General features: G+C 43.6%; 1 protein-coding gene and 2 long non-coding RNA genes across 5 annotated transcripts in view; 1 reads left to right on the top strand and 2 right to left on the bottom strand.

The window, feature by feature from the left end:
- Positions 1-233: 233 nt before the first annotated feature.
- FRY (FRY microtubule binding protein) overlaps positions 234-15,496 on the top strand; it is a 192,863-nt gene continuing 177,600 nt past the window's right edge. Inside the window, exons 1-2 of one of the 3 annotated variants that reach the window (XM_081909289.1) lie at positions 314-641; positions 6,669-6,774. The gene's annotated coding sequence lies outside the window, so the exon portion shown is untranslated. Of the gene's footprint in view, positions 642-6,668; positions 6,775-15,496 lie in introns of all 3 variants that reach the window. The other 2 variants (XM_081909290.1, XM_081909288.1) reach the window with 2 other exon arrangements.
- Positions 1,924-2,588, bottom strand: LOC309368131. Its single transcript, XR_014167567.1, has 2 exons — positions 2,427-2,588; positions 1,924-2,071 (listed from the first exon to the last, which is right to left on the bottom strand). It is a non-coding gene; the product is annotated as an uncharacterized lncRNA (long non-coding RNA).
- LOC309369012 lies at positions 14,077-14,644 on the bottom strand. Its single transcript, XR_014168008.1, has 2 exons — positions 14,417-14,644; positions 14,077-14,315 (listed from the first exon to the last, which is right to left on the bottom strand). It is a non-coding gene; the product is annotated as an uncharacterized lncRNA (long non-coding RNA).

Raw genomic sequence — 15,496 nt, 5'->3', positions numbered from 1 at the left:
GTCAGATTCAGACCAATGACTAATTTTCAGATACCTCGCTGGGTTGTTGCAAATATAAAATGGGGTTATGATGTGTGCTTGTGTGAGCGAGATTATAGAGAAGGGTGGAATTGCAAATAATAAATTGCAATGAAGTCTCCCCCCGCACCCAATGCAAATGCCGATTGTAAGCTGCTCGGGGCAGGAGGCGCCTTCTGATTACCCTTATAAAAATTGATGACGCAAGAGTAACGACCGGGAATGGTGGAGCCAGCCTCCTCCTTTGTTCTTTCCCTTTCAACTTCGGAGCGCGCGCGCGCGAGGCTCGCAGGCTCCCCATCGAATCCGCGCGCAAAGAGCGAGCGAAAGCAGCAGGCCGCGCCGCGCGGCTCCTGCCCTCCTTTCCCCTCCGCTGCCTCTCGGAGCCCCTCTTCATGAAAGGGCAGCAGGTGAGAGGCGAGGCGGCGCCAGGCGGTGTGGGGGGCGGGCCCTGCCGGCGCAGCGTCGGGAGAGTGAGGGGCGGGCTCCTCTTGACAGAAGGGAGGGAAGCAGAAGAAGAAGAAGAAGAAGAAAAAGAAAAAGAAGAGCCACCGGCTGCTGCCGCCGCCGCCTCCTCCTCCTCCACCGCCACCTTCGGCAGCCCCGGCGGAGGCGAGGATACGGTGAGTCCAGGGGAGGAATGGGCTCCACACGAGGAGGCTCGAGCCCACCGCTTCCCTCTCTCTTTTTTTAATGGGGAGCCGCGCCTCGGAAGGGGTGAGGGTCCCCCAGCCCCTGCCCAGAGGTTGGTCTCCGTTTGCATTTGGAGCCCTGGAGAAAGTTTCCCGAGTAGGGAAGGGAGTTAGGAGTTATCCTCATTGCACCCCATCCTCTTCCCTCCTCTAAATTCAGGCGGGGTTTCCAGGTGTGGAGTTTTTTTTGGGGGGGGGGTTAACATCCCCTTCTTCCCTCAGCATCCCCCCTCGAGGTCCTTCCAAGGATCACCCACTCTCTGCTCCCTTCCCGCTTCGCCACGATGACTTCCCCCATAGGAGCCAACTCCTAGGGGCGGAGGGGGTCTTCGCCCCCCCCCCAGTAAAATATTTGAGCCCCCCCCCCGCAAAGTTGATGGACACTGCCATTCAAATGGTGTGTGTGCACTGTGTCATGTGATCGATTATGCAGGGCGGGGCTTACCTGGTCCCCCACCCCAATATTTTATTCAAGTTGGCACTCCTGACTTCCCCTTTCCAGTACCCTAGAGAGCTGCTAAATCTCCCACTCCACTAAGACCTCTTCACTGAATGAAGGACTTGCCTCCCTCTTGTCCTCTCCTCACTGTCTCCTCTCTCCTTTCTCTGCTCCTTGGATTGTACCCATCCTTCTGTGAGAGCAGGATTTGTCCCAAGAACAGCAAAAGCTGTTTCTTCTCATCCAGTGGGAGGCGTAGCGCCCCTTCCTCTTCCTTTTTTCTCCCCTTTGAAGGAAACTGGGGGTGCCTTAAGAGCTGCTCCTCTCTTCAGGAATTCGTTTATTTGTCCGTCTCAGTATCTAAATGATGACCACTTGGATGGTAATAGATTTGTGGGTTGCTGCTCTCTCTGGCCTGAGAAATATCCTGCCTGCCATATGCTCCGTGTGCCAGATAACTTATTTTTGGACACATTTTATAGTTGTATGCCTTTATAAATAGTTTAATCCATATTTAAGTACAGAAAGGGAAGTGACTTCATCAGCTATTTCTAATGATATTTTAATGCCCATTACTAAATAGGGTCATTTTGATGCTTTCTGTCTAGACTGATGTAGGCTGTGGTCCTAAAGTATATTTGCTTGGAAGTTACACTGAAGTCACTGTAAGTTTTGAAATGTATTTATAGCACAAAAATTGCACAGGGACAATTACTTTGACACTGGAATATTTTGGATCAGGGTGGTACCTTTATGACATGTACAATTTTCCCCCCAAATTATTATGTTATTTGAGTTTTTGGCAATATATTTGTAGCACACCAGATGTGTTGTTTTTAAAGGAGTTAAAGATCTGATAGTGGTCTTAATTAAAACCAATAATTTGGAAAAGGGGATGCTACTTAACATCCAGGGACGCGGACTTATAAAAAATATTGGGGGGGCCCGGGAAAGCTCATGAATAATAAATAAGCTCATGAATATGCAAATAAAGTGGCGCCGCCTCCTCGTGAGCGAATAGGGGAGAGCGTGTTGCGCCTATTAATCAGCTCCAAAGGAAATTGGGTGGAGCTTTTGCTCGGGAGGGAGGGCAGGAGGCATGCAGCCCACCCCTCCCTGTGCATTTTGGGCTGGGGGAGGGGCGGCGATGGCGCTCTGCTGGAGGGGCGCCGGAGATTATTGGGGGGGCGGAGCCCCCCCAAACGAATTTTTGAGGGGGCTCGGGCCCCCTCAAGCCCCATGGAGTCAGCGCCTATGTTAACATCAATGGATGTCACCATTTCAGAATATTTGATCCAAGTAAGACCTTGATCTATGGATCAGTAAGTACACCGAAAGCCCTCTTGAAGACTAAGGAGGGACATTTGAAGTGTGTAACATTTGCATGACAGGATCAACCTATCTTAATATTGTTTATTCAGGATGCAGATATACATACTCCTAGGCTAAAAATATATTTACAGTTCCAGTCCAATTGGGACTGGAGGGATTTTATCAGTATAACACTATATTGCAATATTTTTGAACAGGGTAAAGAGCAATACTATTAAATTACATTTTGCATCATGAAAACAAGTGCCTTCTTTGCTTTTGCTAAATTTCATTGTTTCTTATTACACCTGGCTTTCAATACCCATGCCACAAATCAGTATTTTATTTGCCTTTAGTTTTTTTTTAAAACACATAACATAGGTATCTATGAAGTTAGCAATATTACATTTCAAAAGAAAAAAAAGGATCTCTCTGACTATTGATGCCAACCACACTGTTAGCACAGAAGGATTTTCATTGCATTGTGGGTATACCTACAGTACATTTATTTAGGAAACAGGATGTGATTTGAGAGCCACAACGTGTGGGAGCTTCCATTTGCAGATTAAGAGTTCCCATCTCGGCATAGTTTTGGCATTACCTCCCCAGTCAGCCCACTGCATGTGGTTAGTGTCTTTATAGCAACTTTGTAAGGTGGGTCATACTGTGAACAGAGTTGATGGGGATGAATGACCTGAGGCAAGGGAGAAAAGTGGCTTTTCTAAGATGACCATATAAATTCAGAGCACAGGTGAGGTTCAAATGGAAGACTTCCTTGTTTTGTAGCTCAATGTTTTGACCACTGTACAAGCTTCTACCTACAATGATGGAGAAACAGCCTTCCAAGACTCTGCACAAACAGTCTTTGCATGGTGTTTCTCCATCATCATAGGTAGAAGGCACTTATGTCTAACAATGCGATGTACAAAGTCACAGCTGATTTGGCCAAACTTTACTAGTGTTGTATTATGAAATATGATAATACTGTAAAGTAGAAGTCACATGCAAGTGGTTGGATGAAGTGTAAGTTACATGAAAGGTCCCTGGCCGCATTCTCATAAAGTGCTACACACACACACCCCTTGCATAGCTGGGAGGTTTATTTTGGCAGCTTTCACTGCATCTCTGTTTGTTGCTTTTTTATCACCAGGGTTTTTTATTTAAAGAAACTCCAGTTAGTTTTAAAAAGCCAGCTTCCAGGAGTTCCAGGCACTTACTTAGAGTTCGTGCTTCCTTTTGGAAATCAGGCGCAGTGGAGACTGGGATGTCTTTAGGACATATGGTTTATTTGCACATATACAGTATTACAACCTGAGTCTGTGATGGAGGGAATCAGTGTCAACACCCCAAAAGGGTCTCATTTCTTCCGTAGCCGCAGCCTTGGTGCTTTATTTCTAGGTCACATTACTGCTCCAAAACTCTACTTCAAACTCTGGCTTTGCCTGTTGAGGGAGGGCCCCCCACCAATTTATCATCTTGCACCAAGCCCTTGACCCTTTCTCCTCTTAATGACTCAGGCAATCACCTCAACACAGGAAGTTAGTCTGTCTTACATTTTGACACATGCTGGGTGTTATGTACTGAAGTTCTCACCCTGGGCCAGCAGGGGGATACTGTAGATAGTTATGCAAATGAAGGATCGAAAGTGACGTTCAGTGATTGGCTAGTTTTAGAAAATGGCAACAGTTAGTTCTGTTCCAGCTTACAAATAAAGAGCTGCTTTGGAAGAATCGCTGTGTCGTCTGATATGTTCGCCCACAACTTAACACTGGGTCTAGGGATTACAGGTGTCTAGCACCCACAAACTCCTAACAATACGGTTTGAAGTTGGCTTGGTTTCGTGTGACGTGTAAATCCACTGTATATCCTCCGGTTTCAATATTCCTGAGAGTCACATCTTTTAGAGGTAAGACACAGACTGAGCAAGTGCAAGTGGTAAAGATAAACTTCTTTTTTACCTACTGTTTCCACTCATAAATGAAAATGAGCTAATTCACAGAGTGTTTGGAACATAGGATGCTTCCATGTACTGAGTCAGACCATTGGTCACATCTTTCTCTATACTGTTGTTGTAGATAATATTCAGCATTAAGAAAAATATGTAAAATTGGAGTCAGTCAAAGCCATCTTTTCAGTCACATAGTGTACTGCTTTGTGAAAATATACTGTGTGTCTTTAAAATATATTAATGGCTTGCAGGCCAGGCAGTCTTTTGCGCGCAGATGGTGTCTCTGTACGAAATAATTCATAAACAATCCATACTGGGATTGTGATGAACTGATACAGTGAACAGTAGTAGGGACATTTAAAAAATTATATCAGACACACAATCTTTTTCACTTGCTATCCAATGCCACCTACAGATTAATCTTCAAATCACGTATAAGGTGACTATCTTTCTCCAGTTGAAGGGTTCATATTTATATAGATTAAACAGGGAATGAAATTGATACATGGAAAGATAAATAATAGAACTTGACAATAGTCCTAAATCCCTTAGAAAAGTAATACAAATTAGAAAATAAATATTGAGAGCTGGTGACATTCAGACTCCTCTTCTTAAATATACAGTGGTACCTCGGGTTAGTTACGCTTCAGGTTACATACACTTCAGGTTACAGACTCCGCTAACCCAGAAATATTACCACGGTTTAAGAACTTTGCTTCAGGATGAGAACAGAAATTGTGCTCCGGCAGCGCAGCAGCAGCAGGAGGCCCCATTAGCTAAAGTGGTGCTTCAGGTTAAGAACAGTTTCAGGTTAAGAACAGACCTCCGGAATGAATTAAGTACTTAACCCGAGGTACCACTGTATATTTTTGGGGCATTTTGACATGCTACTTCCCCCACCCCATCAAGGATTGGCATCCATGGGATCAGTTTCCATTTCACATGTAAAATAATCTTGCAGCAATTCTGGGTGTGTGTCGATCTAGCTGCCCATCTCTAGATTGTTGCCACTGTAATTATGTTAGACAGACATGGACAACAACTCTGGACTAGCGCATGGTTACTGAGCGAGATGACACAAAACTTATACTAGAATGACATCATTTATGGCATTTCTGTCAGCTTGAAAATCTGTATGTCATGTCACCGTCTCCTAAACACAATCTGCCGCCAAGGTTTGTCCTGTGGCGGCGACTTCTTCTTTTTCATCTTCTTCCGACTCATGGTTTCTTTGGGAGAGCTAAACCATATGCACAGGTCCAGATGACATGCGATTTTACCTAGAGTTTGTGCACTTATGTGCTTCTGCAAAGCCATGACTTTGTACAACATGTAGGTGGCGCCATAAAGGGGTGTGTGCAGTGTATCTCAGCATGAACTGCACATATGCACATTCTCCTTCCCCATGTGTCCTATGTCATGGTAGGTAGGCCACCTCATGCAAATCTATGATGTGACTGCATTCAGAATACTGCATCCAGTTCTGGACTGCTCACCTCAAAACGACCATTGTAGTGTTTATCCCTACATAGTTCCATTTTTATTTCAGACATTGTGATATACTGATATATCACAATGTTTAGCTGTTGATATGTCGCCATATTGAGATATCTCCCAGCCCTAATTGTAGGGTTTGGAAAGGTTAAAAACAAAAAAATGGCAACCAAAATGTTCAAGGGGATGAAGTGACTCCCCTGTGAAGAAACGTTGCAGTTTAGGACTTTAGGGAAAAGACAAGGAAGAAGTGGTGACATGGTAGAAGTTTATAAAATTCTGCATGACATAACACCAGAATCCATGGACAGCCAGTGAAGCTGAGTGTTGGAAGATTAAGGACAGTAAAGTAAAGTGTTTCTTCAGGCAGCACATAGTTAAACTATGGAACTCACTTCCAAGTAGGCCTTGTTGGCCACCAACCTGGGTAGTTTTAGAAGAGGACTCGACATTTTTTTTGGAGGAAATGGCCCTTTTCAGGCCACCACACTTAAAACATAGTTAAGGAAGTGTCTGTGTTTGCACATAACACCAAGGCATAGTTAAAACGAGTAAAATAGACTTAATATTTCAGAGCTGAACTGGTTACAGATTAGGCCCTGTGAGCACTGATCATAATAAAAGAAATGGTTTGAGCCAATATTTGAACGCCTTAAAATATCCCGGACAATACATCTGCAGTAGATGCTTTGTGGTCTGGAGATAGCTTTGCCCCATGTTCTCATCTTTCTTATTTATTAAAAATAGAACCTACTCTGTATTTCAGGTTTTGGGAGTCTTTTGCTGATAAATGCACCATGTTTGCGGCAGTTTCTGTCATACTGGAAGACATGTCTGTTTCTGATCCCCTCCGCCTGCCCAATATAATTTAGGTAGTTATGATTCTGTAATCTTTAATTCTTGTTTATTGTCTTGGGTATTGGAGTAATATATTCCTAGCATGCCAAGGTATGTTTATTTTGATGTGCCTGAAGTTGTTTTTCAAAATATTGCTTTCTCTCATTTTTTGGTATTGCCAACAACTCCTGCTTGCCTAAGTGTGAAGAAAGACAGACCTCACTCTAGTTAACTGAAATCTAGTTGGTTAAAGGGCTTATCCCCATGCACATTTTAACAACCGTATGGCTGTATTCTTGAGAGGACCTAACCAAATTAAGCTGCATTCAAATACTGGCATTTGCCTAGTGATTATGTGGTGATATGGCGCCACATCAAGTAATGCAACAGTTGAAGCTAATGTTAGTTTTCAGAGTTCACTTGCTTAAGATAAGGAAGTGAAATGTGATGTTGTCATGGTGACCTGCCTATAAGGGAGCACAAGAAGAACTAAGCTTCTGAATAATTGATAGGTTCGTAAGATTAGGAATGATTTACATGCTGTTCTCTTTTGATGTTCATGCATACTTCAGACATAATCAGGCAAGTAAGCAAGCAATTCTTGCAACTAGCTCACCAAAGCTACCATGGCTGATCAGTGTATACTGCATTCTTAAATGTACGCTTAGATTACAAAGCAACACAGTTGCCCCAACCCAACTCTATGTATGTAGCAGCCAGGGGATTGGATTAGGTTTTTGGGTAGCAAGGAAGGGGGCAGCCTAAATGCCTCTACCACGGAAAGCTTGGAGGAAGCTAGGCAAGAACTTTTTCATCTTTCTTAACAAGAAACTCCACCTGGATACAGCTAAGTACAGGACTCCATAGTGACTGAACTATGTCATTATGCTATCTTCTCAGCAGCCTTCTGTTCTTGCCATGTCCTGAGCAGCTGATCGGAGTATCTAATCAAGCGGGGATGCACATTTTTTGGTGAATCAGATAATTTTGCACAAATAGCAGCAGTTTATGGGCTCAATTGCCCATGCAGCTATGGCTGCCCATTACCCTTACATCGATTAGAGTGATCATGTTAAAAGCCATAGATTTGCACATACTTATTTTATACATAACTTCACTGCAATCCCATATGGTTGTGCTTCTTGTTCTGGAGTAAATTTTCTGGTGTAAAGGTATTTCTAAAAGGGTTCAAAATTGTATTCCTTCTAAATGGCTTCCTCACTGGTCTGGTATCAGGTGGGTCACTCAGGACCCAGAGCTAGTAATTTATTTAATGGTTGCAGCTTGACGGGTTGTTTCACAGGGCTGGAAAGATTTCTTGTGTGTTCCTTTGGATAGGTAGTATTCAAAGGCATTGCTTATTGCCATTTTGGAGAAGCTAACCCATCATTTAAAGGCTTTCAGAGGCCAGGCAGACCCAGAGGATTTTGCTGCAATTTGGTGGAAGTTTATTTCACACATGAACAAACGACTGTTTTCAGGGCCTGCTCAGGACATTTTGCCACTTGAGGCAAAAACCCCAGCACAGCCTTGCTGCGCCCACTGCCACCTCCTGCTTCTCATCACCCGGCACTTGTCACTTGCTGCCACTAGGTACCTAATGTCTGCAGCTCACCACATGTTTCCGGGTGCTTATAGTCTCCTTATGCTCCACCACTGCGGTGGTTGTGCCACCGCCCACCTGCTGGCACCAGTGTATCAGGGCTTCTTCTTGCGATGGTGGAGAAGGAGGCATACCCATTGTTAGAAACTGAGATATGAAAACTGGGAGCTAAATGGCACCTTAAACCTAGGTTATGGGCACAACAACGAAATGTCTAGGCACACTTTTTTAATAACAAGAATACAAAGCTGAAGATGAATGAACTTCAGATAAAATCTTATATTCATTTTTCACATGGTCTAGTCCTCATCTGAAGACTTCAAAAAAACCCAAAGCCATGCTGGAAGTGGGGAGGCAGAAAAAAGGTCCTCCTTTCCTTCCAATCTGCAGTTTTAATCTGAAATCTTAGGCGCAGCTCAGAAACGGCTCGCGCTAATGAAATTCCTTGTCGCAAAACGCACCTGGAACAATGGGAGTTTCGAACGCTGGGCACAACAGTGGGCATGACTGCAGTGGCAGAGGAGCAGGCGGAGGCAGCGAGCACCTGGCACTGGCAAGCATACAGCAGCGAGTGTGTCAGGGAATGGCTAAACACTGAAGAGTGGTGGCTGGATACTGAGGAGGGAGTAGGCACCGGAATAAGGTGGGTTGGAGACTGACTTGGAAGAAGGGATCATTGAACTGGGGGGACCTGTAAGAGCCAGGAGTTGAGACTCAGAGGAAGAGAAGCTGCAGAGAGTGAAGAAACAGGTGCAGGAGGAGAGAGAGTTCCGTCAGGCTGGTGTAGAGTCAAGGGCTTCTACACCTCCTCTTCCTGCCCTCTCCTGCACCACTGTCTCCCAGGATCAGAAGAGGAATGAAGAGGGGTGAGCAGAAGCTGCAGCAACAGGATAGGGAAGATATATATGCTGAGGTTGGGGGCGGGGCCTCTCTGTTGCTGCAACTGCCTCATTGGGTGCATGCCTAGGGGAACCTGAAAGGTGTAGGACTGGTGGACAGCCAGGAATTTTGTTGAGCGGCTCAGAACCAACGTGTTTGGTCAGTTAAGTATTTCCATTATTTTACTTGATCTGGGCAGGGGACAGCTGCCCTCCCTGGCTATGCCCATAGAGGACATGCCTTTTCCTGTTGTCAAAGGGTACCTTTGACAATAAAGAGTTACCTCACTCTGGACAGTCCTTGCCTGACAGCCCTGTGACAGAGGACTCAATGGTGGCGAGCACCCAGGAGGTGCCCAGTGGTGGTGCTTAGGGGTGTACAATGGCAGCAACACCACCCTTGGGAGTCTTGCTGCCCTGAGACAACCCCCTCACCACATCTCATGGACCGGCCCTGACTGTTTTGGATTTCCATTACATCTAAGTATGAGTTTATTTGGTAGAATTTGTCACTGTCTGCTCATTGTCCCTTTGATCATTGTTAGTTCAGTGGATTCTGTCAGTATTATTAGATGTATTGGAAGGAATTTGTTAAGAGGTTGTTGTTTTTGGTCACTCTCTTGGTTTGCCATCTTTCTGAATTCTATGATTTTATTGTCTTTTAAAATAAAACAATAATAAAAGGGGGGGGGGAATGACAACTAGATTTCTTTGAAAAGCCATGTTAGGTTTCATTAAAATCTGTTTAAACACGCATTCAGCTTGAATAGTTACTATTGAAACAATGTGGGCAGGGGTGATTGTCTAATGGGTTTTGTATTTGAATATGAATAATGTCACAGGACCAATATAGTACTCTCTCTGCTTTTCATATTCTCAAGAGATCACTATTTTTAGCAGATTTTCTGTGGAAAAAATAATGATCTTTATTTTTGAAAGCCTGACTTGTTTTATGTTGCTCTCTGTTATTTTAGAACATACCTTGCTAAAAAAAGGCTTGAAACAAAATGTACCCAAAAGAAATAATGTACTTTATAAGCTCACACAAAAGCCGTTTGTAGGCACTGCAACTGCAAAAGGGTGTGATGATATTTACCAGGCTTGGACCACCTTGATATCTATGGAAGAAAGTGCTGTAAAGCTACTGGGAATGCCAAGAATAATATTTTGGTGAATTAGTATTCCAGATTTTTTAAAAAAAGGTTCTTATATTCAAAAGGCACCAGTGAAATGATATAAACAATAGAAAATACATAAATGACTTCATAACCTGGAGACTGCCGAGTGCCATTCACTCAGAACTAGGAACCTGGTGAAGCAATCCATTCGTTGTGGGCTGAACTGCAATGTGAAGCAAGTCAGCCCACATCACACTATGGTTAATGTTAGTATTTCCATAGGCCTTGTCCACAGTCAAGCATTAATTAGCTGTTAATCCACTTTCCGCACCATTCACATTGGACCAGAGTAGTTCACACCTGTGCATATTTGAATCTGAATATGAGGAACAACTTTGGTCTTTACCGTTCATACCAGCACATGTTCCCTTTTGTGTTTGTCACTGCCAATTAAATACTAACCGAGTGTGTGGACAGATACCTTGTTTTTAACCACCCAAGAGGTGTGCAAAAGCACACAGTCAGGCATCACTAAGTTCTGAGCATACACATTTGCAATTTTCTGGTTTTGTGCAAATCTGAGGGATCAAACTATATAGGCCCCATCTGCACTATACATTTAAAGCAGTATTACACTACTTTAAAGAGACATGGCTTCCTGCAAAGAATACTGGGAACTGTAGTATGTGAAAGGTGCTGAGAAATGTCAGTAGATTCCCTATTCCCCTCACAGAGCTACAATTCCTCCCCTCTTCCTGGAAACTCTGGAATTGTAGCTCTCTGGTGGGGAATAAAGGTCTCCTAACAACTCTCAGTGCTGTTAACCAAACCACAGTTCCCAGGATTCTTTGGAGGAAGCTGTGACTGTTTAAACTGGTATGATATTGCTTTAAATGTACAGAGCAAATACAGTGGTACCTTGGTTTTCAGACGTTTTGGAAATTGAACGGTCTTCTGGAACGGATTAGCTACGTTCGAAAACCAAGGTACCACTGTATATGTATACATGTTCCTCTGTTCAAGAGCTCACCAGAAATGAGCATGGGCAGAAAAGAATGGAAAGCAATAGTAAATTCTCAGCACACACACTTTTCAGATTGCTGAGCAGTATGTGGTGTAGAAATTTCTAATATGTTTTACTTGTGTGGCTCTCTAGATTTGTGCAAATCTGAGGGATCAAAAGAATGTGTGTATGCTGGAAATAGTTACAAGCATTAATGAAAGCATTAAGGAAAGAGTGGGAGTGGACAGGGGAATAGCAATAAGGTGACTATTGATCCACCCACTGAAAAAACACTGAAACAAATTGCCTGCAAATTCGAGTGAAGCAGTTTGGAACAAATTTTTTCTCCAATTAATTTGATTCTAACCATGTCAGGAAAACCTGAATCTACATGGAGAAAGCATCAATATTGGTGCCGTTTGAGCATAATGTCATGTGGATGACACAAATAAAATGGGAATGCAAACACCTTACACAGTTCTCTGGGGTGGACAAGCCCTTAAACAGAGCTCTAGAATTAATATGTATACACTAGTTTATGTACATAAAGCGTGAACATTTGTGTTTTAAAAATAACCCATCTGGCTGGGAGAATGTGAGAAACACACACACACACAATCACACACACAAAACCTATGCCCCCCCACCTCAGCTTCTGCTTCTTATATTCATTTCGTAGTGGCAAAACATTGCGGCTTCTCTGGTTTATTCTCCATCCTTTCTGTTACTAAGCAGTTGAGTGGTGCTGCTTGAGTTGTTAGGTTCACAGGCTGCCACAGCTGCGACCAATACATTAACCAGCTAAACAGCGCAGGAAATTATTTCTAGCACAACTGATGAGGAGAGTATTTATATGGATGCAGGAGATGCATGATCAGGATCTCCTTTGTTGTTTACTTCAAAGCAGTTGTGTGGGGATTCTAACGTCACTGGAAAAAGCAATGATACAGAGGCAAGTGTATGAGGTTTTCACCCCATTCCATTTTCCAGGTTAATACCTCTTTCTCTCTGGAGCTGCTTTCCACTCCACAGAGGACCTTCCCTTCCCCCGCCTCCATTGAGCCAGTTGGGAAATGCCATAGGGTGAAAAGGTTTAACCTCATCCCACCAGTGCCACTTCCCTAATCAAGTTAGCAACCTCCCACAGACGGTTGTAACTAAAGAAAAAGAATGCCGGGAACTTCGGCCACACTTTGTGTCTAGTTTTGTCCCTGAGGCTGCTGTCTAGTATGTACAGTAGATCTTTCCGAGTATCTATTGCAGAATATGCTTTTACTATTCTGTTTAGATGTGTCTGTTTTCCTCATAAGAGAATGTGCCCTGCTAATTCACTGCATTTTAAAAATTTGCTTGTACATATTATGGAATTTTTTTTAAAAAAAACTTGACTGGATGGACTTGGATTATAGTGTAAAGGTAAAGGTACCTCTGACCTTTCGGTCCAGTCGTGGACAACTCTGGGGTTGTGGCTCTCATCTCGTTTTACTGGCCGAGGGAGCCGACGTTTGTCCACAGGCAGTTTTTCCGGGTCATGTGGCCACCATGACTAAGCCGCTTCTGGTGAAACCAAAGCAGCTCACGGAAACGCTGTTTACCTTCCTGCCGGAGCGGTACCTATTTATCTACTTGCACTTTGACGTGCTTTCGAACTGCTAGGTGGGCAGGAGCTGGAACTGAACAATGGGAGTTCACCCTGTCGTGGGGATTTGAACCACCAACCTTCTGATCGGCAAGCCCTAGGCTCTGTGGTTTTAGACCACAGTGCCACCTGCGTCCCTAAGGATCATAGTGTAGGGTTGCCCTATTTCAAAAAGCAAAAATCCAGACAGAAAGATTGTTTAGCTTTATGGGCAAAGTTGTTTGAGCTTTTTCTTGGCAAAATCTTGGGGGAGGGGAATGAAATTTTGGAGCTATTTTTAAGGGAAATCACCAAAAATGACACAACGACATGTGTTGCCAGAATTCCTGGACGTTTCAGCAATTTCCGCCCAGTCACTGTTTCCGATGGCTGATTGCCAGCTATGTCCAGGAAATTCTGCACGTATGGCAACCTTAAGCTGGTGCCTATTAGGACCAGTAGGGCTGAATACAGGGTGACCAACAGCAGGTGTAGCCCAAGCCAATGACAGTTCCGCCTCCATCCTCCTCCCTGCAGAATTCTACAAGTGCAGCACTAAGACTAAAGTCAGGGTGGGGAGTGATGTGAAAGCTAGCGATTCTCCTGAACTGCCTATAAGAAGGTCAGCGGATGAGGGCTGACTGTAGGCAGACTGATGTTGGTGGGGTGGTACCTCATTTGCCCTAACAGAGCTTCCTCCAGGAAAACCCAAGTTCAAATTCCCACTCAGCTATTGAAGCTCATTGAATGGCCTTGGCAAGTCACTAGCTCTCAACTCTACTTGGTTGGGTTGTCATGAAGAGAAAATTCAGAAAAGTGGTCCACAAGGGACCACAAGAGTCATCTAGTCCAAATCCCTCAGTACAGGAATCTTTCAGCCATGACCCAGAGATTAAGACTCTCATGCTTTACCGACTGAGCTATCCCAGGTGTAGGATAGTTCATTTTTAGGATAAAATGGTACTGCAGCATGTACACCATCCTGAGGTCCCTGGAAGAAGGGTGAGATGGTATCGCGGGCTGTGTGTTAGCTTGTGAATGCTGCTCAATGTCCTCTGGGAACAGAAATGACTTCAACATGGAATGATTAACATGGATAAAAATTGGAGGCCCCTGGTGATGATCTGAGGGGTTCATTATTTATTATTGCGCATTCTTCAAGAGAATGTTCTGACATATTAAAACTGAATAGGCTCCAGCAGTCTCTGTGTGATTGCGCCAGATGGTAGTTTGAGGCTGAATCCGATGAATGTAGTCTAGCTTTTGGAAGGTGGTACGAGCTGTATTTAGCAATGGGCAATGGGAGAAGGTAGCAGGAGTCTTGTGAAAACAGCCATCTGGTGCATTGTCTTGATGCTGAGAGAGAATAAAGGGAGACAGTGAAGTGGAAGTGAGTGAAAATGCTGAGTTCTAACTGATAGAGGATACAAAATACAATGTTAAGTGTGCATACCTACCTGGGAGTAGGCCCCATTGATCTTGCAGGGGCTTCATTCTGAATAGGCATTGTAAACTGGATTGTATATTTCTTTTAGATACTGCATGTCAAGAGCTATTTGGCAAACATGTAGCTTCTAGTCCATTGTTTCATTCACATACCAGTTTCTGTTGCGTTTCTGAATTAAGCTGCAAAAAGAGTCCAGGCTAATGTCGAGAGCACTTGATAAATGTGAAAAATAAAACTATGAGCACAGTATCTCATTACAGACGAAAGACACCGAAGGGCAAGGTTCTGGATACACTGGTGTCTTTCACTCTTAGACATTCAATCATTGTGTATGGTGGAACTGTCTCTCTGCTATAAGGTCAACATTCATATCTCCTGAAAGTTTGAAAGAAAATACTAGATAACTGGCAATAGTGAGGTTTAACTACGAGTAATGTATAGTTATAGTGGCATGAATCTACAGTAGACGTTGCGACAGCAAGAATCCCTTCAGAACCAAAATAGACACTTGGGTGCTAAGTATTAATAAAACTGTGGTTAGGTATTCACTGTTTCTTTGCAAAGGAGGAGGATAAGGATGAGAGCTAGAACAGGTGGAAAACTTTTGTCCCAGCAGAGAAGCAGTTGTGGCAGCAGGAATCTCTTCTGAACGGCAGTAAGACCTTTGCAGTATAGTTAAGTAGTAATGCTTGAGCGCCCACAGTATCTTTCCAAGAGAGGAAAATATGGAGAAAACCAGAACGTGGCCACGTCCCCGTGACCTCTCATTGGCCACACCCCTGTGATCTTTTAGTGGCACCATCATTGGCACCAAGCAGTATTAGAGCCTCCTAAGATCATTTATTTCAATAGGTACTAAACTCTACCTAAAATTTTAGCTTTATGCAAACCAGTCAAAACTCTACTGCAAAGGGCCAGAAGATGGTGCCAGAGTAATGCTATCAAACTTAACATAGCCAAGCTATTGAAAATCACATTTTTATTTAATTGTTTTAATTGTGAATACTGCATTGGGAGTAACCCTGATCACCCATGCCATTTTCTTTCTTGATAAAATCTACCCTTTCCTTTACAGATGTTTTAAAGGGAA

The sequence above is a fragment of the Podarcis melisellensis genome (assembly GCF_964234715.1).
Source record: "Podarcis melisellensis genome assembly, chromosome: 4".
NCBI lineage: Eukaryota > Metazoa > Chordata > Lepidosauria > Squamata > Lacertidae > Podarcis > Podarcis melisellensis.
Note: the sequence above shows the minus strand (reverse complement) of the source record. Positions and strands in the feature narration are given on the sequence as shown.